We start from the raw sequence: 15,000 nt of genomic DNA on the forward strand, positions 1-15,000 counted from the left end.
GGAGGAGGAGGAGGAGGAGGAGGAGGAATTAGTGAGATGGATAATAGTGTTTTTTTTAGTGTGTGTGTGTGTGTGTGTGTGTGTGTGTGTGTGTGTGTGTGTGTGTGTGTGTGTGTGTGTGTGTGTGTGTGTGTGTGTGTGTGTGTGTGTGTGTGTGTGTGTGTTTCTCTTGGAATTATATTTCATTTCTAAGAATGATATTGACAAAATTACTTGCATTCATCTATATATTGCTTTATTTTTCTATTTTCTCTCATTCATCTATTCTTCTTGTCCTTCTCTCTTGTTCTTTCCTTTATTCCTCCTCCTCCTCCTCCTCCTCCTCCTCCTCCTCCTATTAAAGCGAAAGGAAAAACGAAAGAAAGAAAGAAAGAAAAAGAAATGAAAAGAATTTATTGCTGTTTGATTTCTTTCGTCATTATCTTTTATTATATATTGGAATGACCCTCTCTCTCTCTCTCTCTCTCTCTCTCTCTCTCTCTCTCTCTCTCTCTCTCTCTCTCTCTCTCTCTCTCTCGTTCATTATTCAAGTATCTCTTAGTACCGTGAAGACTTGGAAATGCCGCTCTAAATATTATGACTTGACCTTTGAGTGTGTGTGTGTGTGTGTGTGTGTGTGTGTGTGTGTGTGTGTGTGTGTGTGTGTGTTTCTTTTCTTGTCATCTGTTTATTTGTCAAGATTGTGATGGCTGTCGTGTTGGTTGTGGTGGTGGTAGTGGTGGTGGTGGTGGTGGTGGTGGTGGTTCTTGTTGTTATCACTATTATTGTTGTTATTATGTTCGTTGTTATTATTGTTGTTATCATCATTACTGTCATCTTTGTTATCGTTTCATTGTTAATCATCTGTTTTGTTCTGTAGTTTGCATCATCATCATCATCGTCATCATCATCATCATTCTTTTTCTTTTTCTTTCTTTTTTTTTTTTCTTCTTCTTCTTCTTCTTCTTTTAATACTACAAATCATCTTTTCTTTCCCTTCCTTCTCTCCTGTTATTCATATTATTCCACACACTTCTTTCTTCCCCCTCTCTACCCTTCCTTCACCCCCAATCCTCTTCCCTCGCCTTCCTCCCCACCCACACACCCACACACCCACACACACCACTCTTCCCTCACTCCCTACCGCACACACTCCCCATTCCATCTACCACACGCCCTCTCCTCTCCCAACCTCTCCCCCATACACCGGCCCCGTCTCTGTCCCTATCCCTCCCTATCCACTCCCCAAATCATCTTCTCATCCCTCCCCCACAACACTCTCCCTACCTGTTCTCATCCCTCGCCCTACTACTCCCCCTGCCTGTTCGTATCCCTCCCCTACCACACTCTTCCTGCTTGTTCTTATTCCTCCTCCCCACTAAACTCCCCCTGCCAGCCCCCAACCTCACACCCCTCCCTAACACAATTTTAGTTTCATGGCTCCGTCCCGCCGTCTCCATAAAAAGCAGAAGTGTCCCGTGAACCTTTGAAAATGACGCTTCGAACGCTGTTGGATATAATTGTTTCGAGAAAAGTTTCGAAGCAGACGCCGCGAAGCAGTTCAATTATTAAGTTCTCATCTCCTCCCATCAATTTATTGGGTGATTTTCTAGTTATTTTCTTTGTTTATTTTGTTTTATCTCGTTTCTCTGGTGTGTTTTTCATTCGCCTCTGTTGCGGGATTAGTTGGAACTTGTTTTGTTTGCTTCGTGAAGATGTTTCGAAGCTCCGGAGGCAGTGAGGCAAGAAATGAAGCGACGGTTGTGAATCTTCCTTTGCTGCCTCGCTTGTGTGTGTGTGTGTGTGTGTGTGTGTGTGTGTGTGATTCTCTCTCTCTCTCTCTCTCTCTCTCTCTCTCTCTCTCTCTCGTTAATCAAAACATTGGTTATTAATAGACTTTACATTTTCTTCCTGTTTCTCTTCCTCCTCTACCTCTTCCTCTTTTACTAATTCTCCTCCTCCTCCTCCTCCTCCTCCTCCTCCTCCTCCTCCTTTGTTGTTTCACTATGACTTGATCATTAACACGTTCTCTTTCTCCTTTCTTTCTCTTTCTCTTCTTCCTCCTGTCCCATATTCCTTCCTTTTTTCCTTTTATACATCTTGCTCTTAAATTATTCTGTCCTATTTCACCTTTCTCTTCTCTCCTCTCTCTCTCTCTCTCTCTCTCTCTCTCTCTCTCTCTCTCTCTCTCTCTCTCTCTCTCTCTCTCTCTCTCTCTCTCTCTCATTTCTACCTTTATATATTTGAGTCTCTTCATTCTCACCTCCAAATATCTCCCCTCACCTCCTCCTCCTCCTCCTCCTCTTCCTCCTCCTCCTCCTCCTCCTCCTCCTCCTCCTCCTTTGCCTACCGAGTCAGCAGTCGTTTCTCCTCTTATTCTCTCGTTATTAACTTTCTTCTTTTCTCTATAAATCTGTACCTCCTCCTCCTCCTCCTCCTCCTCCTCCTCCTCCTCCTCCTCCTCCTCCTCCTCCTCCTCCTCCTCCTCCTCCTCCTCCTCCTCTCGTCACAAGAGTAAGAGACATATTTATACTTCATATTCCTTCACTTTCCCTCCTCCTCTTCTGGTTCCTCCTCCTCCCCCTCCTCTTTCTCCTCCCCAAAGACAGGATAAGTTCTCCGTGACTTCCTCCTCCTTCCCTCCTCCTCCTCCTCCTCCTCCTCCTCCTCCTCCTCCTCCTCCTCCTCCTCCTCCTCCTCCTCCTCCTCCTCACTCACTCACTTCCTCAAGCATAAATGGACATGGATATGAGTGAATGGCCTAATACATTCTCTCTCTCTCTCTCTCTCTCTCTCTCTCTCTCTCTCTCTCTCTCTCTCTCTCTCTCTCTCTCTCTCTCTCTCTCTCTCTCTCTACGATTTTGAGTTTTTTTTTCACCTTGATTAAATTCTAAAATCTAAGAAAATAATCGTGTTTTCTTTAGGGAAGGGGGGGAGGGGAGGGATGAGAGGAAGGGGAGGAGTAAGGGGAGATAGGAAGGGGAAAGGGATGCAATATTGATCTCTTGACCCCTTTCTCTCTCTCTCTCTCTCTTTCTCTCTCTCTCTCTCTCTCTCTCTCTCTCTCTCGCTGTGGCCCTGAGAGAACGAGTTTTTAATGTGATTTTCCCAGGCAAATATTTGTTTTTCCTTCCATTTGTTTTCCTTTGTTTTCTTTGCCTGTTTTGTTTTCCTTCACCAGCGGTACTGTCGGTGTACACGTCTCGGTCTTCGCCTTGCCCGGAGACTCGTTATAATGAAGTTTGAGTTAAAGTTGCGTTATTACAATAGATTAGTGAAGTTTTGTGGTTAAGTACACGTAGTATTTGTTGATCTTCTCTTGCTCGTCACTGGATGGGCGCGGGGACAGTGCGGTGGTCTGAAGGACTGAATAGGTTATGATTGGATAGTAGTAGTGGTAGTAGTAGTGGTAATAGTGGTAGTAATAGTAGTAGTAATGTTAGTAGTAGTAGTAGTAGTAGTAGTAGTAGTAGTAGTAGTAGGTCTTTTTTTCATCCAAGGTACATAATACATCAATACTTATAAGAAAAAAAATACAGACAAATGTAATAAAACGAAGAATAAAAGAAAATGGGAAATGGAAGCAACAAACACATTGCTATTAGTTTGTGTTCTTTTTGCATCGTTCATTAATTCCATCACTCTTGTTTATAATTCTTTCGTACTTTTCATTATTCTTTCACTAACGTTCATTTCAATTTTGACTTTTATGTATATATTTGAGACAATCTGTGTAATTTTTTTTTCCAGAGAGAGAGAGAGAGAGAGAGAGAGAGAGAGAGAGAGATTGGGGGATATGATGGGGGGGGAAGGGGGAGGTGACAAGGATCCATTCTGAGCACTAGTGACAGTATCAGCGCCCACCACCTGGCTATTCAGAGATCGGGCAACACACCTCTCCCCTCTCCTCCCCTCACCCCCTCCCCTCATCTCTTCCCCTCACTCCTTCCCCTCACCTCTTCCCCTCACCTCCTCTCCCCCTTCCCTCACTCCAACTCCTTTTCCTCCACCCTCATCCCCATCTCTTCTCTTCCCTTATTCTTTTTCCCCTCATCCCTTCTCTTCACTATTTTCCCTCATTCCTTCCCCTCATCCTCTCCTCCCCTTCCCACACTCCGAGTCCTTTTCCTATAACCTCCTCCCCTTCCCTCTTTTTTTCCCTTATTCCATTTTCCCTTCATCCCTTCCCCTCACCTCTTCCCCTCAACCTCTTCTCTCACTCTTTCTCCTCACCCTTTCCTCCCCTTCCCTCATTCCAAGTCCTTTTCTTTTACCCTCATTCTACCCTCCTTTCTCTCTTCCCTTATTTCTTTTTCCCCTCATCCCTTCCCCTCACTCTTTCCTCCCCTTCCCTCACTACAAGCCCTTTTCCTAACCTCATCCTCACTTTTCTCCTTATCTCTTAGTCTTTCCCCTCTTTTCCCTTATTCCTTTTTTCCTATCATTTCTCCTACTTCTTTCCCTCATCCTTTCCATCTCTTCACTTACTACGATTTCTATCACTCTTCCCTCTTTTCTCCTTCCTTCTCCCCTTTTTCTTCTCACACCTGTTTTTTGCCTTTCCTCTCATTCCCTTTAGAGAAAAAAAGAAAGAAAACATAAATAAATACAGTCTGGATGCACGAAAAAAGGAAAGAATTACATAAAAAGGTTAAAGAATGAAAAGGAAGAAGAAAATGAAGAAGGACGAGGGGAAGGAGGAAAAGAGAGGTGGTGGAGCATAAGAGGATGAGGAAGAGACGTATGGGCAAAAGAGAGGAGGAGGAGGAGGAGGAGGAGAAGGCCCTCATTCTTTCCCTCTCTATCCCTTTTCCCCTCTAATTCCTCTCCTCCATCCCCCCTTCCCCTTTATCAATAGTTTTACAATTATTTTTGCAGTCTAGTGTTAATTTTAGTCTTTCATACATCAATTACTTAATTTTTTTTATTTTTTTTCTCTTTTATTTCTCTTGTTTACTTCTCTTCCTGTTTCTCTTCGTTTTCTCCTCTCCTCGCCTTTTTACTAAGAGAGAGAGAGAGAGAGAGAGAGAGAGAGAGAGAGAGAGAGAGAGAGAGAGAGAGGTAATTATTGTCTTGTTAGGAGGTGGCTGGGTTATGTTTTCCAAGGATTAGGTGACACGTCTTGTAATTGTGTCCAGCAGGAGGAGGAGGAGGAGGAGGAGGAGGAGGAGGAGGAGGAGAAGAAGAAGAAGAAGAAGAAGAAGCATCAACAACAACAATAACAAAAACATCATCATCATCAGAAATTATATTAGACTTTTTCTCTCTCTCTCTCCCTCTGTACTTTTCTTCCTTTCATTATTATTATTATTATCATTATTATTATTATTATTTATTATTATTATTATTATTATTATTATTATTATTATCATTTCTTCTTATTTACCTCTTTTTTAACCAATTTTCTCTCTTCTGTCACATTTTTTATCCATTTTTTTCTTCTTCACTTCCATAACACATAAAAGTCATCACTATCATCATCACCACCATCACCATCACCACCACCACCATCACCACCACCATCACCACCACTCCCTCCTCATACGTACCACCATTTCTCTATAAAGTTTTGGAAATGGGTAGAATGGGAGGGTCGTAATAGAGGAAGGGGCGTCAGAAGGGTTGGAGGGACGAAAGGAATGGGAGGGAGTGCAGTGTGGTCTTAATGGGGGGCGTTTTGAGTACACACGCTTCACTGTTGGGGTTTGCTGGGGGGGTAGAAAGGGGAAAGGGGGGAGGAGATGGGAACTTTGCTTGTAACCATATCTATTTCTCTCTCTCTCTCTCTCTCTCTCTCTCTCTCTCAGATTGCTTCTTCGTGATGTTTCTTCTTTCTTTATTTTTTCATTCTTGTTTTTTTTTCTTCTTTTTCCCTTTTTCTTTATGATTTCAATTTCTCATTTTTCGTTGTTTTTATATTTCTTTATTTCCTTCTCTTTCTTATTTTTATTTTATTCCTTTGTTTATTCCTCTATTTACACACACACGCACACACACACCCACACACACACACACACACACACACACACACACACACACACACACACACACACACACACACACACACACACACACACACACACACGTTTCTCTCTCTCTCTCTCTCTCTCTCTCTCTCTCTCTCTCTCTCTCTCTCTCTCTCTCTCTCTCTCTCTCTCTCTCTCTCTCTCTCTCTCTCTCTCTCTCTCTCTCTCTCTCTCTCTCTCTCACCCATTTTATTCAGTCACTCGTTCATCTTATCTATGCTGGCGTATATCACTGTCCTTATATTTTTCACAGACTCTCTCTCTCTCTCTCTCTCTCTCTCTCTCTCTCTCTCTCTCTCTCTCTCATTCTCGTTTCCATTCATCATTCTTTCCCAAATGCATTTCCTGCCGTCCATGACTCCTCCTCCTCCTCCTCTCCTCCTCCTCCTCCTCCTCCTCCTCCTCCTCTTCTATTCGTCACCACATCAGTTTCAATTTATCTGCCTATCATATACTTCCTCCTCTTCCTCTTCTTCCTCCTCCTCCTCCTCCTCCTCCTCCTCCTCGTGGCTTATCTCCTCTTCCCAGACGGTCACTGCGAGGACCAAAGGGCGCCTCAGATCACGCCCAAAACACCTCAAGATGAACCAGTGGACAGCCGCCCCCTCTCTTGCATCACGCCCTTGGCCACCCAATCACTGAGGGGAACTGGCGGTGACTGTTCATGGTGCTGTTGCTTCCTTATCTTAGTGGTGGTGGTGGTGGTGAGCGTGTTGACTCTCTCTCTCTCTCTCTCTCTCTCTCTCTCTCTCTCTCTCTCTCTCTCTCTCTCTCTCTCTCTCTCTCTCTCTCTCTCTCTCTCTCTCTCTCTCTCTCTCTCTCTCTCGTATAACGAGAAATACAACTGTCTGTATAAAGGGAGGCAGTTTGTTCCTATAGCTTCTCATTTCGTTCTCTCTCTCTCTCTCTCTCTCTCTCTCTCTCTCTCTCTCTCTCTCTCTCTCTCTCTCTCTCTCTCTCTCTCTCTCTCTCTCTCTCTCTCTCTCTCTCTCTCTCTCCTTCTGTCCTTCTATCCCTTCCCTCACTCTTACTTCCTTATTTCCCCTCTTTTCCTCTCCCTTTCCCCTCCCTCATACTTCTTTGCTCTCCCTCCGCCTTGCCTTCTTCTCTTACCCCTCTCACAAACCCTCTTACTCTCTCTCCCCTCACCCTTTCACCCTTACTCCCCTGTTTCCCCTCTTAGCTCCTCTTCTTTTACCTCCCTCTCACTCTTTCCTCTTTCTCCCCTCTCCCCTCCCCCTCCCTGCCCATCTTTCCCCCTCCATGCATATTTTCCGAGAGGTATCCCATAAGACACACCTGTTAGTCGCGCTATTTACATACATCAGCACCTGTCCCAACCCATGCGCGTCTATCATAGCTCTGGCTTCCTCTTCGTGTGCCCTCTCCCTCTTCTCTTCCTTCTGTTCTTTTGTCTTCTCTATTTTTTTTTATTTATTTTTTCTGTCTCTTTGGCTCTCTCTTCTTATCGTCTCTGCTTTTTTTTTTTCTCTCATCTCTCGTTTTCTTTTTTTTTCGTGTTCGTTTTCTGGTTTTTTTTTTTTTACGTATGTTTTGTTTATATTGTATTTTTTTTCTCTTTGTTCTTTTTCTTTTTTTCCTTTTTATGTTTTTTGTTGTTGATTTTCCTTCTTTCACTTTCTCTCTCCTCCTCCTCCTCCTCCTCCTCTTCCTCCTTTTTCTCGATACCTTTTTTTTTTTTCTTCTTCTTCTTCTCTTTTCGTCCTTGTCGTCATTATCATCATCATCTTTATCATGTATATATTCTATCATCTTTATCCTCTTTTACTTTTATTAGTTTTATCAGCAAGTTCCTTTTTTTTATTCTGTTCTCTCTGTTTTTCTCCTTTTTTTTTTGCTTTTCTTTCGTTTTTCCCCTCTTTCAAATTTTTTCCCGGTTCCTCGACTTCATTTTTTGTCTTACTCTCTTTCTTTCCTCTTTTTCTCTATTTTTCTTTCGAGTTTTCCATCTTTCTTCTTACCTCCTTCCTTCCTGTCTTGGTCTAATAATTTTTTCCTTCCTTTTTTCCTTCCTTCGTTTCTTCCTTTCATCCCTTTCCAATTTCTTCTCCCTTCGCCTTCCTCCCTCTGTCTTCTTGTCATCATTCTCCATCTCATTATTTTTACATTTGCCTCTTCCTTCCTTTCTCTGATTTCCCTTCCCTCAGTACTTCCTTATTTTTCTTCTATTGCTTCTTATCTTCCTCTCTCCTTTCCCCTCGCCATTCGTTTCCCATTTCCATCTTCTTTGTCCCTATTGCCTTCTTATCTCATGCAGAGAGAGAGAGAGAGAGAGAGAGAGAGAGAGAGAGAGAGAGACTATGTAAACGAGAGATAATGTAAGGAAGATAACTTATAAGGAAATTAACTAAGAGGAAAAGGAGGAGGAGGAGGAGGAGGAGGAGGAGGCGAACAAACAGCAGCATATCTATTGGCCTTTCTAAAGTTATTTGTGATGAGTTTCTGTATTTGATTTTTAAGTTAGAGATATAAGATGATAAAGAAGAAGAAGAAGAAGAAGAAGAAGAAGAAGAAGAAGAAGAAGAAGGTTGAGGAGGAGGAGGACGAAGTTCAGAAAATCAACAAAAAAAATATGAACAAGAATCAGAAAAAAAGCAAAATAAGTAAAAAAAGTGAAAAAAAAAACATATTATAAGAACGAGAGAGAGAGAGAGAGAGAGAGAGAGAGAGAGAGAGAGAGAGAGAGAGAGAGAGAAAAGGAGAAACAAAAATCGAAAGAGAAACAGAAAGCGAAAAAGAAACAGACAAACTGACAGATAGACAAGCAGAGAGACAAACAAATAGAGAAACCCAGATATAAACAACGAAATATACATGACTAAATCCACACACAATTCCGAACACTAAGCCAAAATCACAGCCAATACTAGCCATACGAACACGTGGGATATCAACACTCGCTTGGTCAGAGGCAAAAATTACAACCTAGCAATCTGTATAGGAGGAGGAGGAGGAGGAGGAGGAGGAGGAGGAGGAGCTAACAACGTGGACAGGTGGTGAAAGTGGGGGAGGAAAAGGAGAGGGGTGAATAAAATATGAGAGGGAGAGAGGGAGGGAGAGAAGTGATGAGCAGAAGAGAATGGGAGATAATAGAAGAGGGAGGAGAGAAAGAATAGGGTGAGGAATGGGATGGGTAGGAGTGGGTAGGAGATAGAGAGGAGGGGGAGATGGGGGGAGACAGTGAGAATGGGAGATTAGAGGGGAGGACAAGGTGTTGGCGATGAGGGGAGAGGAGTGTGGGTGAAACTAATAGATACAAGGATAAATTTCATAAGACAGGGAAGGAAAAAAAGGAAAAAAGTAGGAAATAAGAAGAAAAATAGAAAAAAAGAAAATAAGGGGAAAATATTATGAGTGAAACGATAAGAAAGTGGAAAAAAATATGGGAAATGGATGGATGGATGAAATAGAGGGGAAAATAGACGAATCAATGGAAGAAGAAAGGGAAAAAGAAAGGGGAAAGAAAGGGAGAAAGGAACAGTGTAAGGCTTTGGGATAGGAATGGAGGGATTGCGAAGGGAATGAAAGGGGAAAGCTAACTGAGAGGAAGAATGGGAGACGAAGAGGGGAAAGAGAGGACATAGTGAGATAATTAAAGGGGAAAGAGGAAAAGGACTGAGTGTTAGAGAGGAAAAGGAGAGGAAAGTAGAAGAGTTAGAGAGAAGGGGAGAGGGGAGGTTAAAGGTGTCAGAAATAATTAACACACACACACACACACACACACACACACAGGGAAGAGTGTTTGCATGTCTCCACGTGTTAGTATAACCTAAAGTAAACAAAGCTAGACTCAATGTAAACACTTCCACGTGGCGGCAGACAAACAAACACGTAGGATAAGAGTACCGATCTGTTATATTAAGTGGCTGAACAAACAGATGTGAGTAAATAACGGTGCTGGAGTTTAGTGGTGAAATTGAGCAGAACAGAAGGGTTTACAAATTGATCGATGATTTGGTAGATGAAAAGGCAAGCGATGAATAAAGGGAACGAAAGAAAAAAGTTGACAAATTGATGAATGTATAGAATTGAGATGAAAAGGCAAACGATAACTAAAGTGAACGAAAGAAAAAGTTGACAAATTGATGAATGTGTAGATGAATGATTTGATAGATAAAAAAGAAAAACGATATGTAAAGAAATTGAACGAAAGAAAAAAAAAAAGTTAGATTGATAGATATATAGAAAAATGAAATCAACAAAAATGCGATAGTAAATGATGAAATTGAAGAGATAATGAAGGTTAACAAGATGAATATAACACGAATTAATAAACAAATGAATAAGAAAACAAACATTCATCGCCATTCATCACCCATTCTTATTTTATTCAACCCTTTCATTCCAACACTCCCTTCACCCACCACCTCTTCCTCCTCCACCCACTCACCTCCACATCACCCCTCCACCCTCCACTCTCTCTCCCCTTCACTGCCTCTCAATCTTCCCACACCAATACTCTCCCCATCCCCCGCCCCCCACCCGCAATAGACGCCCCCCTCACCCCCCCCCAACAAACAACAAATTGGTTTCCAGTTGGATATTGGCTGCGGGTTTTTCGAATGTAATTTCTTATCAATATTTACTGATTTGTCAACAGATTTGCCTTCCCCCCAAAATTTCCCCCATCTCTCTACCTCCTCCCCTGTGTGTGTGTGTGTGTGTGTGTGTGTGTGTGTGTGTGTGTGTGTGTGTGTGTGAGGATGACGTTGTGTACGGAAATGTATGGGGTCAGTAGTCACGCTATTTCCCCCCTCTTTCCCCTTTCCCTCTTTCCCCTCTCCCTCTCTCCTTGTTTCCCCTCTCCCTCCTCTCCCTACCTATCATTTTCCATCATTCCACACCCACAATCACCTCACTAACTCCCCCTTTCATCTCTCCCCATTTTTCTCTTCCCTCCTCCTCCCCTCACTTTCCCCTCACTGTCTCTCTCCATATGTCTCTCACCCATTAATTTGTTCCCCATTAAGTAGGGAAACGTCTTCTAATATTTTTTTTGCTCTCTCTCTCTCTCTCTCTCTCTCTCTCTCTCTCTCTGGGGACATCATTTTAGGACACCTACTTAATGGATTTCCTGAGTTCCTTGAGTCTTACAGAGAATCTTATAAGATGTCTCCCCTCTCCCCTCCTCTCTCCTTCCCCTCCATTTCCCCTCTACCGCATGTCTTCCTCCTCCGGTTATCCCTTCTTTCCGTTTCTCCTCCTACCTATCTTTTCTTGTTCCTCTTACTCTTCCTCCTCATCTTCCTTTTTTCTCCTCCTTATCCTTTCCTCCGGTTCCTCTCTTGCTCTTTCTTCCTCCTCCTTCCTCCTCTTCACCTTTCCTTCCGTACCTTTCTTTCTCCACTACTTCTTTCTTCTTTCTCCTCTTCACGATCTTTTTTCTCTTACCCATCTTCTCCCCTTTCCTCTTTTTTTTCTTTAAGTTGGTAAATTTAAACCGCTTGTTGTAAAGTAACTGGAAACTAGTTCTACATGTATTGTTTGCATTCAGTTTTTTATTCTTTTTATTTATACCATGTGGGTTTTTCACGGGAATTTATGTGCTAAAGGGGATATTTTTAGGGTACCTCCTATCTCAAAGCCCACCCGCTAGGAAACCGTTGCCCCGAGTGAGGAAGCCCAACCTACACTCGGACCGTGGACAGGATTTGAACCCATGCGCTTGGAGACCCCTCGGACCCCAAAGCACGCATGGTTCCACTGTACCACGGTATAAGAAGATTATAATGGCTGTTTGGATGTATACTGTTTTGATTCACTTCTCATCTCCGTCCAGCGCCTCCTCCACCCGCCTATCTGGTATGGGTGAGCGCCGTGTTCTTGTGCCTTCTTGACTGACCAACTGACGCCTCTTGATGTGTACAGGGCCGTGCTAAGACGTGTGAGGACTCAAGGTAAACTGTTTGCTACCTAGTTCACATCTTGACTTGATTTCATTTCTACTTTACGTCTGATCTCTAAAATTTCAGAGCAAGGTTAGTTTAGTTCAATGCATCAAAAACTCTGTCTCTTCATCCATCAACTAGATACAACCTTCTTCTTCAGTGACACTCAGTTGCTCCCTTCTTCTATACTGAAAATGCTCGGTCTGTCCTTTATTTTTAATCTAAACCGCCAGCTTTACATCTCATCTCTTGCTAAATCAGTGTTGGTGATGCTAAGCGTTCTGAGTCGTTCGTCCCTGATAGTTTTTTTTTTCTCACCGTCCCTTGAAACTAACTCTGTACTCGTCCATGTATCTCTCTCTCTCTCTCTCTCTCTCTCTCTCTCTCTCTCTCTCTCTCTCTCTCTCTCTCTCTCTCTCTCTCTGGTTTATCTCCTCATTTCCCTCCTCTCTACATTATCATCATCCTTGGCACAGCATCCTTTGCCACCTGCTCTCTCCTCTCCTCCACTCTCTCCTTTCCTCTCTCTCCATCTCTTCTTTTCTCTCTCCCCCCACTCTCTCTCTCTCTCTCTCCTTCCTTCCCTCACTTTTCCTTTCCATATCTTCCATGTTTTTTCTCCTTGTTTTAACGTTTCATTTCTTCCTCTTCCTTCCTCTCCTCCTCCTCCTCCTCCTCCTCCTCCTCCTCCTCCTCCTCTTCTTCCTCCTTCTCCTCCTCTTCTTCTTTTTCTTTTTCTTCTTCATAAAGGCAATAGAAAATGTAGTAATAAATATTTGTTGTGAAACTTGAAGAAAACGTCATTGAATTTATGTTTCAAATGTTTTTTTAATACAATTGTTTTCTTTTACTTTTGATGAATTAAAATAGTTCTCTGATGTTTTATTTGTGTGTATTTATTTGTTTGTGTATTCATTCATTAATTTCTTTTATGTGTTGCCCGTAAACGTTCAGGAATTTATTGATATTGATGTTGTTGTCATTGTTATTATTATTATTATTATTATTATTATTATTATTATTATTATTATTATTATTATTATTATTATTATTATTATTGATGATGATGGAGAGTATAATTTCACTTGAGTTGATATGTTAAGTGTGTGTGTGTGTGTGTGTGTGTGTGTGTGTGTGTGTGTGTGCGTGTGTGTGTGTTCAGTAGGCATGTTAGGCCTAGGTAAAGCTTGACTGGAAAAGAATCCTCCCTTTGTATTCATGTTTGTGTAGGTCGATTTTCAGCCTAACGGAACACCAGTCGTTGGGTGAACCGGTGATGCGAACCAGCGCCACAGCACACTCACATGAACCACTGAACCACTGAACCACTGAACCACTGAGACACACCAACCACTGCCACTCATAATGAACACAGACGCTGAAATGAAACAATAAGAAAAAAAAAAAAAAGAAACATCAATCGAACACTCATGAATCAAGACACTGAAATGAGAGAAAATACGAAAAAAAAGGAACAATAACGAAAAAACAATAAACGAACACTCTTAAAGAAACGGTGCTGAAATGAAACGAAAAAGAACCTCGAAACAATGATGAAAACAAAACAAAACGATAAAACAACACTCGCAATGAACTAAAACGTGTCACTTCAAAGAGACAAAACACGAAACAATTAGGGAATGAGGTGTAAGGAAGTGATACCATAAATCGAAGGGAGAAAAGTAGTAAAATCAGGAGAAACTTTTGAAACGAAGCATTGCCACGAAACAGTGAGTCGAGATAACGAACCACTAATAACTAGATAGATAAATAGATAAATAGTTAAATAAATAGATAAATGGATAAATAGATGAATAGATAGATAAATAAATAAATAAATAAATAAATAAATAAGCTATGTAGTAATATGAATAACCGAATGACTGACTGACTGACTGACTGACTGACTGACTGACTGACTGACACAAAAAAAGCAAAACAAAAACAGATAAATAAATCAAAAGGATAACACGTAAAACCAAAATAAACAAACAACAACAAAACAAAAACAAAGCAGGTTCATTAATTAATACAAGAGATAAATGATACAGCGATAAATTAGACGAATGACAGAATAAGGGAAATAACATGATAAAGAGGAAGAGACGGAAGGAAGCAATAGAATGTAATTAAATGTTAAAAGCTTCACTATGGTAAGGTCAGGAAGCGAGGAGGAGGAGGAGGAGGAGGAGGAGGAGGAGGAGGAGGAGGAGGTAGGGAAGCACAGGGGGTAGAAGGATGGAGGTAGAAAGAATGATGGAGGAAAGTAACGGGATAGGAGGGAAGGAGAATGGAGAAGATAGGGAAGGAGGAGGGAAGAAGAAAGAAAGGGAGAAAAGAAGGAATGTAGGGAGGAGAAAATGAAGAAGTGTAAAGATTCTCTCCTCCTCCTCCTCCTCCTCCTCCTCCTCCTCCTCCTCCTCCTCCTCCTCCTCCTCCTCCTCCTCCTCCTCCTTAGTTACATTAGTACCCTTTTTTTCCCATCTTTCCTGTATAAATTTCCCCGATTGTCCTTCTCAGCAATCGGGGTATATTTTCCGTCTTATTTCTTGCCGAGTGACGCCGGAGGGAGCGGTGGGTGGGGAGGAGCTTCATCTGTTCTATCCTTGCCTTCTTAAGTATGTAGCTTCTCTAGATGTAGTACAGTAAACGAGTGACCCAAGGCATCCTGTCACTCGTTTTTCCTATGTATTCCTCCTCCTTCTTCTCCTCCTCCTCCTCCTCCTCCTCCTCCTCCTCCTCCTCCTCCTCCTCCTCCTCCTCTCTCCTTCTCTCTATGTTTGTCATATTTTTTGTACACACTTGAAACTATTCCTCTTTGTTGTTGAGAGAGAGAGAGAGAGAGAGAGAGAGAGAGAGAGAGAGAGAGAGAGAGAGAGAGAGAGAGAGAGAGAGAGAGAGAGAGAGAGAGATGGTGCAGTCAGTCGAGTAGATAAAAGGAGAGAAGGAATAAACTCGTAACCAAGACGTGAGAAAATGAAGGAGAAGAAAGGAAGAAGAGGAAGAAGAAGAATAAACAAAGATGGGAGACAAAGAGGGTGGAAGGACAGACAAAAGCAGTAGGGCGTGGAAAGAGAAAAATAATG

General features: G+C 42.2%; 1 long non-coding RNA gene across 1 annotated transcript in view; it reads left to right on the forward strand.

Moving 5' to 3' along the window:
• The window catches only part of LOC123506281, a 24,342-nt gene extending 12,419 nt beyond the window's left edge, over nt 1-11,923 (forward strand). Inside the window, exon 3 of the long non-coding RNA XR_006675396.1 lies at nt 11,806-11,923. This is a non-coding gene — a long non-coding RNA (uncharacterized LOC123506281). The remainder of the gene's footprint in view (nt 1-11,805) is intronic.
• The last annotated feature ends 3,077 nt before the right edge of the window (nt 11,924-15,000 follow it).

This window comes from Portunus trituberculatus, chromosome 19 (assembly GCF_017591435.1).
Source record: "Portunus trituberculatus isolate SZX2019 chromosome 19, ASM1759143v1, whole genome shotgun sequence".
NCBI lineage: Eukaryota > Metazoa > Arthropoda > Malacostraca > Decapoda > Portunidae > Portunus > Portunus trituberculatus.